This window comes from Ambystoma mexicanum, chromosome 10 (genome assembly GCF_040938575.1).
Source record: "Ambystoma mexicanum isolate Mex_15411 chromosome 10, UKY_AmexF1_1, whole genome shotgun sequence".
Lineage (NCBI taxonomy): Eukaryota > Metazoa > Chordata > Amphibia > Caudata > Ambystomatidae > Ambystoma > Ambystoma mexicanum.
The window spans coordinates 92,914,647-92,926,762 of NC_090932.1; positions in this window are offsets into that span (position 1 = coordinate 92,914,647).

The window sequence follows — 12,116 nt, forward strand, 5'->3', positions numbered from 1 at the left end:
TCTGTCCTCAATGATTGGTGATGGAGTAAGTGAATCCCGCACCCCATCCTCTTCATGGTGCGGCTATCTTGTTTAAAGGTGCCGGGGGCAAGCTCTGAATCTCATGGGCCCCGTTCAGAGATCGCTTTGTCCTCCAGTACATTTGGTAGCGACGAGGATGGTTAGACCATCAACTATTGATTAATTATTACTAAGACACCTATTGACCCATTGACACGAAGTAACTCTAGGTCTTCGGCAATATCACATGTCCTTCGCCATTCGGCTGAGTAGACTGAGAAGCTTCCCATGGACAATGAAAGTATAAGTCCATAAAATCTGCAGTGGGTCTGAAGGAACCTGTCTTACAGAGCATAACCCTTCTCATTCCTACGGGCAGCCGATCGGACAAAAAGACCAGAGAGGCGGTAACGACGGAGGGGCTGGTGATCCCGAAGATCCAGAGAGGAACCATGCGAGTGGTGAGTGAACAAGAAGACTCCATACTTTGGCAAAAGTTTTGTAGACATTAGAACAAGTAAGGGAAAAGGTAACGGAGGGTGGCGGAAAATAAAATAATCAGAAGTAGAGAAGACTGTGTGTATATATATATATATATATATATATATATATATATATATATATATAAGGGGATAATGACTCTAGTATAATAGAGGAAAACAGTGGTTACCGGGAGGACACCCGAGAGAAAAAGTAGGTTACTGGGATAGACACCCGAGAGAAAACAGTGGTTACCAGGAGGACACCTGAGAGAAAACAGTGGTTACCGGGAGGACACCAGAGAGAAAAAGTAGGTTACCGGGAGGGCACCCGAGAGAAAAAAGTAAGAGGATTCACCTTGTTCCTGCACTTTAATGTAGTGGTCAGAAGAAACGTGAACTCAGAGCCCATATAATAGGAGACGATTAGGCTACTGTGACGATTAAAGACGTCACAAAAGGTGTTCGTTTAAACTCCATTTCGGGGTATTGATTAGAAGGCAGAGATATATGTGTCCAGCTGGTGTCTGTCTGGTCTGTCAAATATCTATTGTACGTGTCCTGTTATATGTCACATGCAAGAATTGTGTATCAGTCATTGTTTGATACAAAGTTTGGGTTTTACGCGATTCTGTAACTAAGAGGGAATCGCCAATGGATTGATGTTTTGAATAAATTGATGATATAGTATTTTGGCAGAAGAAGATTGGATTGGAGCTCACATATTTGGTGCTCGCTCATTTTTGTTGGGAGTATTGAAAGTGCATAAAAATATTGTTGAAAACAGAATTCAAGCATGGAAGAGATAACCCCACTCGCCCACTTATGCAAGCAATTGCCTAAACATGTACCCAAGCTTAACAAGTATAGTGCGGAGTGGGTTTAGGGTACCACCCACAAGATGTTTATGCCGTGGCCACAGAACGGGTCTTTGTCTAAAGCCGTCTTACAGCACATGACGACTTATTTACATGCCACATATACAGGTAAAAAACTAGAGAAACGTCTTGATGTTCTTGAACTTTGGAAAATGTTCGAGGAGCCGAAGGAGGAAGAGCCACCCGTAGACTGGATATTACATGTATGCACAGAGGGGGGTGAGACGCCTACCGCGCCACCGGCCCCGCCTTAGCCAGAGATCAAAGGAAGTAAGTCAGAGGGTCTCTACCCACTAAGAGAGCTAAAGGCAGCTGCGGGATATAGTAACCCTGCGTATGAGTCACCTACGTACAGTAGTGACAAAATCAAGGAGAAGGAGCAGGAAATTAATCTTACCTCCATAGTTCCGAGGGACAGGGAGAGACGCGATGATGAAAGGAAGGACCAGGCACAGATTAGTGCACATCTCGATAAAGAGAGAGAGAGAAAGAAATGGAAAGGAAGTGAAGACGGAACTGATGAGATAGCATACGCAAAGGACGAATGGATGGGAGGACAGATATTATTGAAACTCGATGGTAAAGGAAGTGATGATGTGAGACCGAGAGAGAGGTCTGATGAGGTACAGAGAAGGGATAAGGAGAAAGAAAAGAAAGTAAGGGACGAAAGAATAAAAAGAAAAGATAGGCTGAGGCGAGAACAGCTATATTGCGAAGAGCAAGAAAAACAGCTCGTTCGCAAACAGAAGGCAGCCTATGACCAGTACAGACAGAATCAGGGAAGTTTAGAAGAAGAGCAAAGAGTATGTGAAAAGAGAATAGGGAATCAGGAAGGTGAGGGAGTTAGAAGGGCAAGCAATCGTAGAAATGAAAGGAGAAGAGAAGACAAGACTAGAGAAGAAGCAAGAAAGCGCAAAGAAGCTGACGATGATGTCGAACGTAAGCGTAGACAGAGGGCACGCGATCTTGAATATTTGGAGCGGGAAGTTAAAAAACCCAATCCTGTTGTAGAATGGGGAGATATTGAAGAATTCTTTCCTGCGTAAGACTGAAGATGGCTTTGACACCAGAAGCATCGGAGAAACGATCAATAAGATATATGATGAGATGGGGTTAGAGCGAAAATCTCAAGGAGAGGGGGAAGACGAGCACTTGGAAAGCACTCAGCTGTATGACACAGAGGATATCACTTGAAGTAGCAGGAGCAGGAGACTGTCTTTGGACAGACTAGAAATCAGCAAAACTGATGATGACGCAAGAAGTTGCGTGAACTGGGAACAATCAGCGTCCGACTCCAGTGAGGAGACAAGAGGACGAGGCACACGAAGAAGGGAGACGGCGCGAGAAGCGGCTCCCATGGGACAAAGGGTTACGATGGTCAGGCGCCAGTGAGTCCGCATCTAGGGCATCAGAGTCTGCCGCGCAGCCTGACCGACATGAAGGAACACCCCACGGTCAGAGGGGGTGTCAGCACCTGCCTATGTAAACAGATTGAGGACATTGCCAGGTAGACGTCGATGCAGGAATGCTACTCCAGCAATTGACAGGAGAGCCATGGGGAAAGAGAAGGAGGACTGCGCATTCCAATTCCCGCCACTAGAAAAGGGGGGACTAAGACCACAATATATTCCATGGTCACACATGGACAGAGAAAACCTGAAAAACAAGCTTCCAATGCTGACATCGGGAGCCGGGAAGTGGATACACGAGTTAGAAAAAATGACAGGGGGTGTCACGTTAGCTATAGGGGACATTAAAGGCCTCCTGATCGCCATACTTGGTGAGAGAGCAGACGATGTATGGAAATGAGCTGGGTACCCTGGTGTAACCATAATTAACACTACCCATGACGGAGCACCATTCAATAATTGTAGAGCAGCGGTGTGGAAAGCGCTACGAGTATTGTACCCAGACACTTCCAATATGGGAGCCATAATGACTCGAAAAATGAAAGAGTCAGAGGATCCGTTGATTAATATCCAGAATTGACAAGATGCATGGGTGCTCGAAACGCATGAATCTTGGACGAAATCTATCCCTGTATTCTACCATATACTGTGCCAAGGGTTGCCGGAACCGGTACAAAAACAGCTCAAGAAATTGGTGGGAGTAGAAGCTAAACCTTGGGCCGAAATACAGTTGACAATTGCACATTACTGTAGATTGCTGCAAGAAAAGAATCGGAAAAAGGAGGCAACTGTAAGGGTGAGGAAGCGAAGCTGTTGCAAAAGAAGCTCTCAAAGTATGCTCTTGAAGGAGCTATGCTGACCAGCCCAGCTGAATCGAACGTACAATACGCGACTAACCTATCGCAGAATCACCAGGTAACGGGCGATTTTACCCCAGGGGAAGGGGATTCATAAGAAGAGGATGGCAGAGTAATCAGGGAGGTTTCCAGAATAATCAAGGAGGCTTTCAAAACGTACAGATGGGCAATCCAGATATGCCACATGGACAGATAGCCCGACCACCGCCAGTATGTTGGCTATGTGGTATGACAGGGCATGTGGCATGCGCGTGCAGAAGCCGAGGCACGTGGCAAAATGGGCAAGGAATGGGAGCAGGCATGGTAAGTCCACCACACAGTGTCTCCACAACCATATTGTCAGCAACGGAAACATATTTGAATTAAAATAACACAATTTTGGATTGAGATATATCCAAAGCCACAGGCAACCAGAATCAAAAAATGGCCAAATCGTCAATTCAATGAGGGAGCAACATTGAGAATAAATGTCCTTAAGAAAGGCGGAAAGATGCTCACCATTCCTCCAAAAAGTCCTTTATGTTAGTGCATTTAGAGGTGACTGTGAGAACAGAGGGTTCAAATGGACGGTGAATACTGAAGTGGTTCAGCGTGAAGCGGATGTCCAATGGGCTGCAATAGATAATGTGAGTGATCTATTGTCAGTACAGTGTCACTGAGTGATAGCTCAGTTGGTCTAAATTAAGAGGACAAGATTTAAAATACAAGCACTCACCCTGGCGAGGTGAATGTCCGCCTACGGTCGTCTGAGTCTTGTAAAATGGGCGCCGTGGACGGCGTGTGATCATAAGTCGAGTGCTGGTTAGAGCACAGTGGCAGGACCTGTGGGGAACCCAATGGTGCTGCATGTTAGATTGTGAGCGAGCGCGTATATACAAAATAGTGAGTTGATCGTTAACACTGTAAGAGCAATGGAACTTACTATCAGTCCAGAAAAGTGCGATCTTCAAAGCATGCAACCTCTACCCGGCGTGCAGTTATCCCGTGTGTATCGCGCAGCTCGGTCGTGGGTGCGCGTTCGTTGGTGGAGATTGTTGCTAGGAGAGAGACGCTTCCCACGAAGCAGAAAGGACCCCCACACATGCATTAGGCAGTCCGTATAATGCGTGGCGCATCGAAATAGATGACGGATTTACGGTGGAGTTCATGTGAAGAACTTGTGCAACCCGGCACCACGTTTGAAAATATATCCCATACAGATAATAGGTAAAAGGTACAGGAGGAAATCTGAATTTGACAATATTCAATATAGATCAGATCACCTAATGAGAGAGATCCAAATATAGACCTTGGGTGCAGATCCCATGGTATCTCCCAGCAGAAATCTCACATGAGATGAACTCACCTACTTCCAGTTAGTGGTAATTTCAAATCCGTCACTCGTAGGGAGAGTCACCAGTGTCACAGACTTTATTCAAGATCCTGCCAAAAAAAAACCATATAATAATCTGTCAACTACTGACTGTCATCGCGGAAGCCTTCGCGGAATTACCCAAACACAGTGATAAGGACACAAATGCTTCCACCACAGGTAAACATTAATGAACTTACTTATACGCTTTTCTTTTGTATCATAGAGGAGTGCCCAGGACTGGTCAGGAGAACCACCGACACACTAACCTACATTAGAGACCCAAGAAACACTGAACATTTGAACCAACTGTGGACCAAGCTCAACTACGTAGTAGCAATCCACGCAGCAGGAAAGTGTAAAGACTGTTCACGTCAAAAGAAAGGCCTATGATCTCGAAACCAGCAAAGCAGGACAATGTCCCTGTCACCCGAGGACAGCAGGCTGGCCCACAATGTCCTATTCCGTCTAGTCACTGGCTATCCAGAAATGGTGGGGAGACCTGCCGAGGTTGACGTCATCACCTTCATCAGAGATCCAGCTAATGTTGCACACACAGGAACACTCCTTCATGGGATCATGCTCCAGGTGGAGCTGTCCAACTTTCAGCGAGAATATTTACGGAGATTGCAGTGAAACCTTCCACCGAGGGAGAGATCCAAGAAACAGAGACACAGTTCTTCATCATTCGCCGAGGGACAGACCGAGAAGAGCAGAGAAGAGAACTTCACCGTTGTGTTTTATTTTTTATTTTTTATTATTTTATTTTTTATTTTGTTTAATTTCGAGTGATGCCACCTTTACAATCTTTTCCGCATTGAACAGGTTCCAGCGTGTCCTCAGGACTAAAGCAGATTCGGGGAGTGTATTGGGAAGTTACCTATTTTGAATATGCATAATGAATGTGACTCACCAAAGGGGATAGTCTAATCTTTTTTCCACAGTCTAGCAAGGGAACTATATCCCGTAACCAGGGACAATCACCACCCTCGAGAGGGGGGACACTCATGAAGCACAAGGCACTTTATGTTGCAAACTTTCCGAGAGACAATAATGGAGTAAAGTGAAAGGAAGGAAACACTGACAGTGACATGATTGAGTTGGGGGCCCAGAACAGTAACCTGGTCCTCCCACAAACAGAGGGGCAACCCCACTTTCCTGGAAGAAAGTGCTGCCGAATTGTCATATCACACAGTTATTTGTATATGCATAGTGATTATTATTGTTTTTTCTGTCTCTAGCTATCAGAACTGCATTCCTTATTGGTGCACGAAGCATTCCAATTTCAGTGCACCCACCAGATAATGTATGCATGAAACCCACGAAATCACCCAGACCCTATATAGTCATTCGGGTTCCAAGAAAATCTGATGGTAAGGTAAACAAACTAAAATTGAATGTAATTAGCAGCGATTCATACACCCTTGAGGTAACGAATGAAGAGAAAAGCTGGAGACAGGGTCAGCACGGAATGAATGAAAATGTAGCACTGACCACTACACGCGCACATACACTGAATGCATATGAACAAGGGCAAGTGTCAATGGCTGCAGAACCTCGAACAATGGCAACAGAAATTACGAGACTGCCCACCAAACAACCAGTCCCTGAAAATAATAAGGGCGACCGAAAAGAAGAAAATGAAAGACCAACTAAAGAAGATATAAAAAAAACCTCGAGAAGACAGAAGCGGCTACGAGAGAATTCACTGCAGAGACACAAATGCTGACAGATCATTTATTCCCATTTATAGCTAAAGCAAAGAAACTACACGAGGAGCTGGAAAATAAAACTACAGAGACTAGAGTGACAAGTATGCCAGTTCCAACACAGGAAACAAGCACCAGGCCCAAGACGCAGTCATACGTCAGACAAATGATACACAGGTGGTTGAAGGAGACCCACGAAAGGACACAAGAGGAGAGGAAGAAAATTGCAAAACCGCCTCTTATCACAGCGATACAGCCAATGAAACCTGCTTCACCGACAAGCATGCCCAAGAGTCCTCCAGCAAGGAAAACCCACACCAACGCGTTTAGAGATGTAGTTATGGCAGACTACAGCAAGATACTAAGAATAAAGAGAAGCCCACATGAAGACAATAATGAATTGAACCATTACCTGGACAGCACAGCAAATCTAGGGAATAACCTTCGGTACCAACACATGAAAGAGGTCGGACGAAGAAAAGCTGAAGGAGAATGCTACGTCTGCGCACTCCGACCCTACAGCATGGGAAAAGCCAACATCTTCGTAGCTGTAGAAATTCATGTCCCGACAGCACACTGCTTGTCACACGTAGCAATGTACAACACCAGAGGACATTTCATGGGAAAAGATGCCTCACTGATATGGGCAACAGAAACAGCATATCCCGATGAAGATGACTATATCCAGGACATTAAGACAAGAAACAGAGCTCATACCAGGAATCACGTGATCAGGTATGCAAAGCCAGAAGCGAAAGGAGCAGGCACAAGATGGGAAATTAACCCGAGACAGAAACGTTCAAGGTAAAACTCCAGAAGAAGCCCGAAATTGGAAGAATAGCAGCCAAATGCAGATTTGGGGAACAGTGCTACCCTCAGATGGATGGGAAGCAGGAGTGGTGATATGCCGAGCGTGGATGGTCCTTGGAGCCTGCAAGGAAGCAACAGAGAACTCACAGAGATTATGCAAACCTCTATGGCCGAAATTGGTAAAGTTGTTGACATGGGTCGAAGACCGAGGAGGACCCTTGAAAATAGTACCACTGGAAAGCCCGAAATTGTGCTTCAGAAGCAATGGCACAAGGAAGATGGGAGAGAATCAAAACTGCGGACGAATCTTTGAAGCTCCCGTTATGACTCAGGAGACGACATTTATTATGGACCATTACTGGGCGTGCGGATCCAAAGCATACATAAGACTGTCAAGAGAATGGGGAGGCATATGCACACTAGTGAACGTCCACGTTCCTGCAATAGTGATCCCAAAAAGTGACCCGAGTATAGACAGTTTCCTGAAAGCAGATGCGCACCTAAGGAAAAGGAGGTCTTTGGAACTAATGTCCCAAATGAAGAGGGAAAATTACTTTTCTGCCAAATCAGAAGAAGCATTTTATGCAATCCCATATGAACACAGGCTGCTTAGCCTCACCTCAACAGTATTCACAACACTACTCTTGCCACACATCCAAGCAGGAGTAAATACGAAATGGTTGCAGATAATCGGATGGGAGTTATTGCAGACCATTAACACCACCATAAAAGGATTCAACGCAATCAAAGAAGAACTAAGAGCAATCCGACTGATGACCCTACAGAACAGATGTGTACTTGACATGATCACAGCGATGGATGGAGGTGTTTGCGCAAAAATCAGAGAATCATGCTGCACATTTATGCCTTCACATGATGAAGAAAATGGAACCTTAACAGAAGCCATAAGCATGCTAACAAACCTGCAGAACCAGATGACTGATGAAACTGATGGAGTAGATGACGACACCTGGTGGTTCAGAGCATTATTCTCTTGGGTCCCACAATGGATGGCGGACATACTCAAGCTTCTGGGAGCCCTGCTACTGATGATACGATTGGGATTTTGTGTTTTCAAAATAATCATCACAAAATGCCAGAAAACTGCCAAGGAAGCCATTGGGATGAAGGTCTTAGTCGATGTTGAACCAGGATGGAAGCCCAGAGACCTAACTGATGAAGAAATAAGAAACTTTGTGAAGGCCAGCGAATTTGCACCAGAAGGAACAAAGTTTGTGTATCCCAGAAAACAACAAAGGTACGAAGGAAAATGGATCTATTGCAGCCCAAATGGGCAATGTCAGTTTATGACCTGGAACAAAGACGAACATGTAAAAACAGCAGGAAGCCTAAAAGGAGTTATAAAGATATGGTCTCCAAAGATACACACGTTCACACCATCATGTACAAACCCAGATAACGATGATCAAGATACTGGAGAACCAAGTAAGACAAACCCAAAGGAGGTTGCAGAAGTGGTCGATGAACCGACCAGAGGGGCAGTGTAGAGGAGGTCCCAGACATGGCCTACACCCCAACCCACAGAGTGAGGTACCAGGATCATACTCGCCAAAGTATGTGACGTATGAGGAACAAATGAGCCAACAGAGAGCAGCTCTAGGACTCTGCCCAGTGCACATCATAAGAGCAATACCTGAAGTGCCTATAAAAAGACATCCTTGGGCAGCCCGGTACCCACTGAGACAACCGTACCAGCAGTTAACATGCAATGAAGACTACTTACAGACTGTCCCTGAAGAGACCCAAAGAGCCTTAATGGGAGGCAAATGGTGACAACATAAGAACCTGGACAGTCGTACAGATAAACATAAACGACGAATGAAAATTGACACACAAGGGTGAAACGTTAGGAATAAAGTTGTAATGGACGTGTAAGAGAAAAGACGTGAATATAAAGAAACGTAAACAATAAGTGAAATAAACACACGTAACTGACTAAAGTGCCTGTAAATAGGCTCAGAACGCAAGAAGCTAAGAGAACGATACTGCTTGCAATGCTTAGTAGAAGAATAGAGCGGCATGCACCAACTATATGTCTACCTCAATAAAGCACACTCCATTTTGTAAAAGCAGAATTAAGCCTAGGCTGCAAAGGGCTAGCAAGGCCAAGATTAATATTCCAGCAAAAGCCAAAGGGAAGAGCGGAATCGAAACTTAGTGAGAAGTAGCTCATGCTTGGGAATTCGGGGTCAACCTAAGGAAGGAAGGAGAGTGGCAGCTCCAGAGAATCGAGACTTCAGAGCATAGCAGCCAGCCAGTGAAGGTCGAGATAAAGAGGCCCCAGGCAGGTGGCGAGGCTACGGGAGACTCAAATACATGAATACAAGGAAAATGAAGCATATTCACGGTGAACAGACACGTGACCAGCCAGGGGCAAAGAGGTACCAATGTCTGATGTCACCCAGAACCCGAGGATGCCACAACTTTTCCAGATAAGAAGCTACAGTTTCGAGGCCATCCTCAGCCAACTAATTGACACATAGCCCTAAAGTACTGATTGATGGAAGGGAGGGAGGGTGAATCCTGCTGCACAAGGCACCTAGGTGTCTATTCTGCATGCTGCTAATTAAAGTAGAGATTTATGCCTAGGGGTGTAACCCACCCAATCACAATGGACCGAATAATCTAGGGTCCTATAGCTGTAGAACCAATTAGATGTCGTGCTTGTAGTGACGTCTATTTACGAGTGATGTAGAGGGATGGGCGTAATATACGTCACTACAAGCACGACGTCTAATTGGTTATGAGTGTTACACGTCAATGATGACGATTTTTGGGTATAACTATTGCTGTCTGAATGAAGAATTTGGAAGTTGAAGCGAGACAGGCGATCACATCCCTGTTGATTACCATTTGTTTTCCCGTTTTTTGTACTTGTCATTAAACAGACTTCCCTTTGCCAAACTGTTGATCTGTCCTCATTGATTGGTGATGGAGTAAGTGAATCCCGCACCCCATCCTCTTCATGGTGCGGCTATTTTGTTTAAAGGTGCCGGGGGGGCAAGCTCTGAATCTCATGGGCACGTTTAGAGATCACTTTGTCCCCCAGTATATTTCTATTTACAGGAGAGGTCTGGACTGGGCATCAGGGAGCATCAGAACACACTGCTGGGACAGCCAAGGGGTTCAGTCAAGGGTCTCCTCTCTCTACTCCAAGAGGCCCCAATCAGCTTCTTTGTCTTCTGGCTCCTGGCTCCACTGCAAGACTCAAGCCCCTCTGCTGGGATGTTTCTCCAGGCTACAGCAGAAGGTCACCTCTCGGAAGTATTGAAAGAAGTCGAGCTCTCATGCAAACTGGCTTAGTTATAGGACAAATGACATCACAAATGTGTCATGATTCTCGCGAAAGGGATTGGTTGATTACCACCACCCCCCCACCCACCTGTGTGCTGATGGGACAAGGGGATGGGGGAGTGTTTTGGGTTAGCAGTGGGAGAAGAGGGCTTCATCATCCCACTTTGACAGGTGGGCTCGGACTGCTATAAAACACAAAAATCTCACAACATGGCAAGTACCCTTAATTTTCAAATCTTTACATGTATGGACATATTTACCAAAAGTACATTTTAAAGCAAATCAGATGAGACTAGTCAGGAGTCTGCACATCCTTTCTGTGCAGAGATACAGTTTTTCTTCATTTACTCAGGAACCATATCAGTGAAAAATATGGCACTTTACGGGCGTCATATTAATTATTATTATCATGCTTCTATCAACTTTTTGCATCTCTGGGAATCACGGGAAGGCCCAAATCACATTTTCATTAATAACTTTAGTTGTGTTTGTCCCACCAAAATCATTTTAGCATGGTTAGAAGGGGTTGACGGTCACCTTTAATAAAAGCCTGGACTGACTGCTGTGCGATGTACGCTGTGATAAAATTAATTTCTCCCATTTAAATCAATGTGCAGTCTCAATCCTCATTTGCTGGACCCCCACCTTCACTTCTTCTCTTTAGGCACTTCTTCTCTTTAGGCACATGACGTCAGCAGAGAGATCTGTGTTTAGATTTTGTCTCCCCCTTCAAGGGCTAATGGCCACACTAATGCACTTTTTATGGGATTTGTGACCTGGAGGTCACACATGCTGCAGAACAGACCTGAGTTTATCTGGTCTTCACTGCATTTCTGATCTCAGAGGTATACCTGCTTGTATTGTTAAGGAAGGGCACTTGATGGCTGATGAAAACCAGGCCTGAATCTCCAGGACAACAGAGGGAGGGCCTGGAGTTTGGTTTCACATCTTAAGAAATGACCGTCCATGTCCCTTGCAGTAAACAGCCTGTAAACGCGTACATGAATGCATATTAAATGACCTCTCATAAGGTACACAGTTTCAAAGATCCATACGTGTTACTCTGAAATTGTCCATGTGGATGAGCTTGTGATCGGCAGAAACCATTTTCACATTTTGAAAGTCTGGCAAGCATTTTGCTGAGCATATTATTAATCTAGATGAGTGAAAAATGAAATGACATTCTGTTATTTATTTTACATGTAAACGGTTCTGTTTTACTGCAGCTGCTGGAAGTACATTCTGATATTTCATTTAAGATATGGTGCACTATGGTTTCTTGAATATCAGTGCAGCTCTCCATGGATT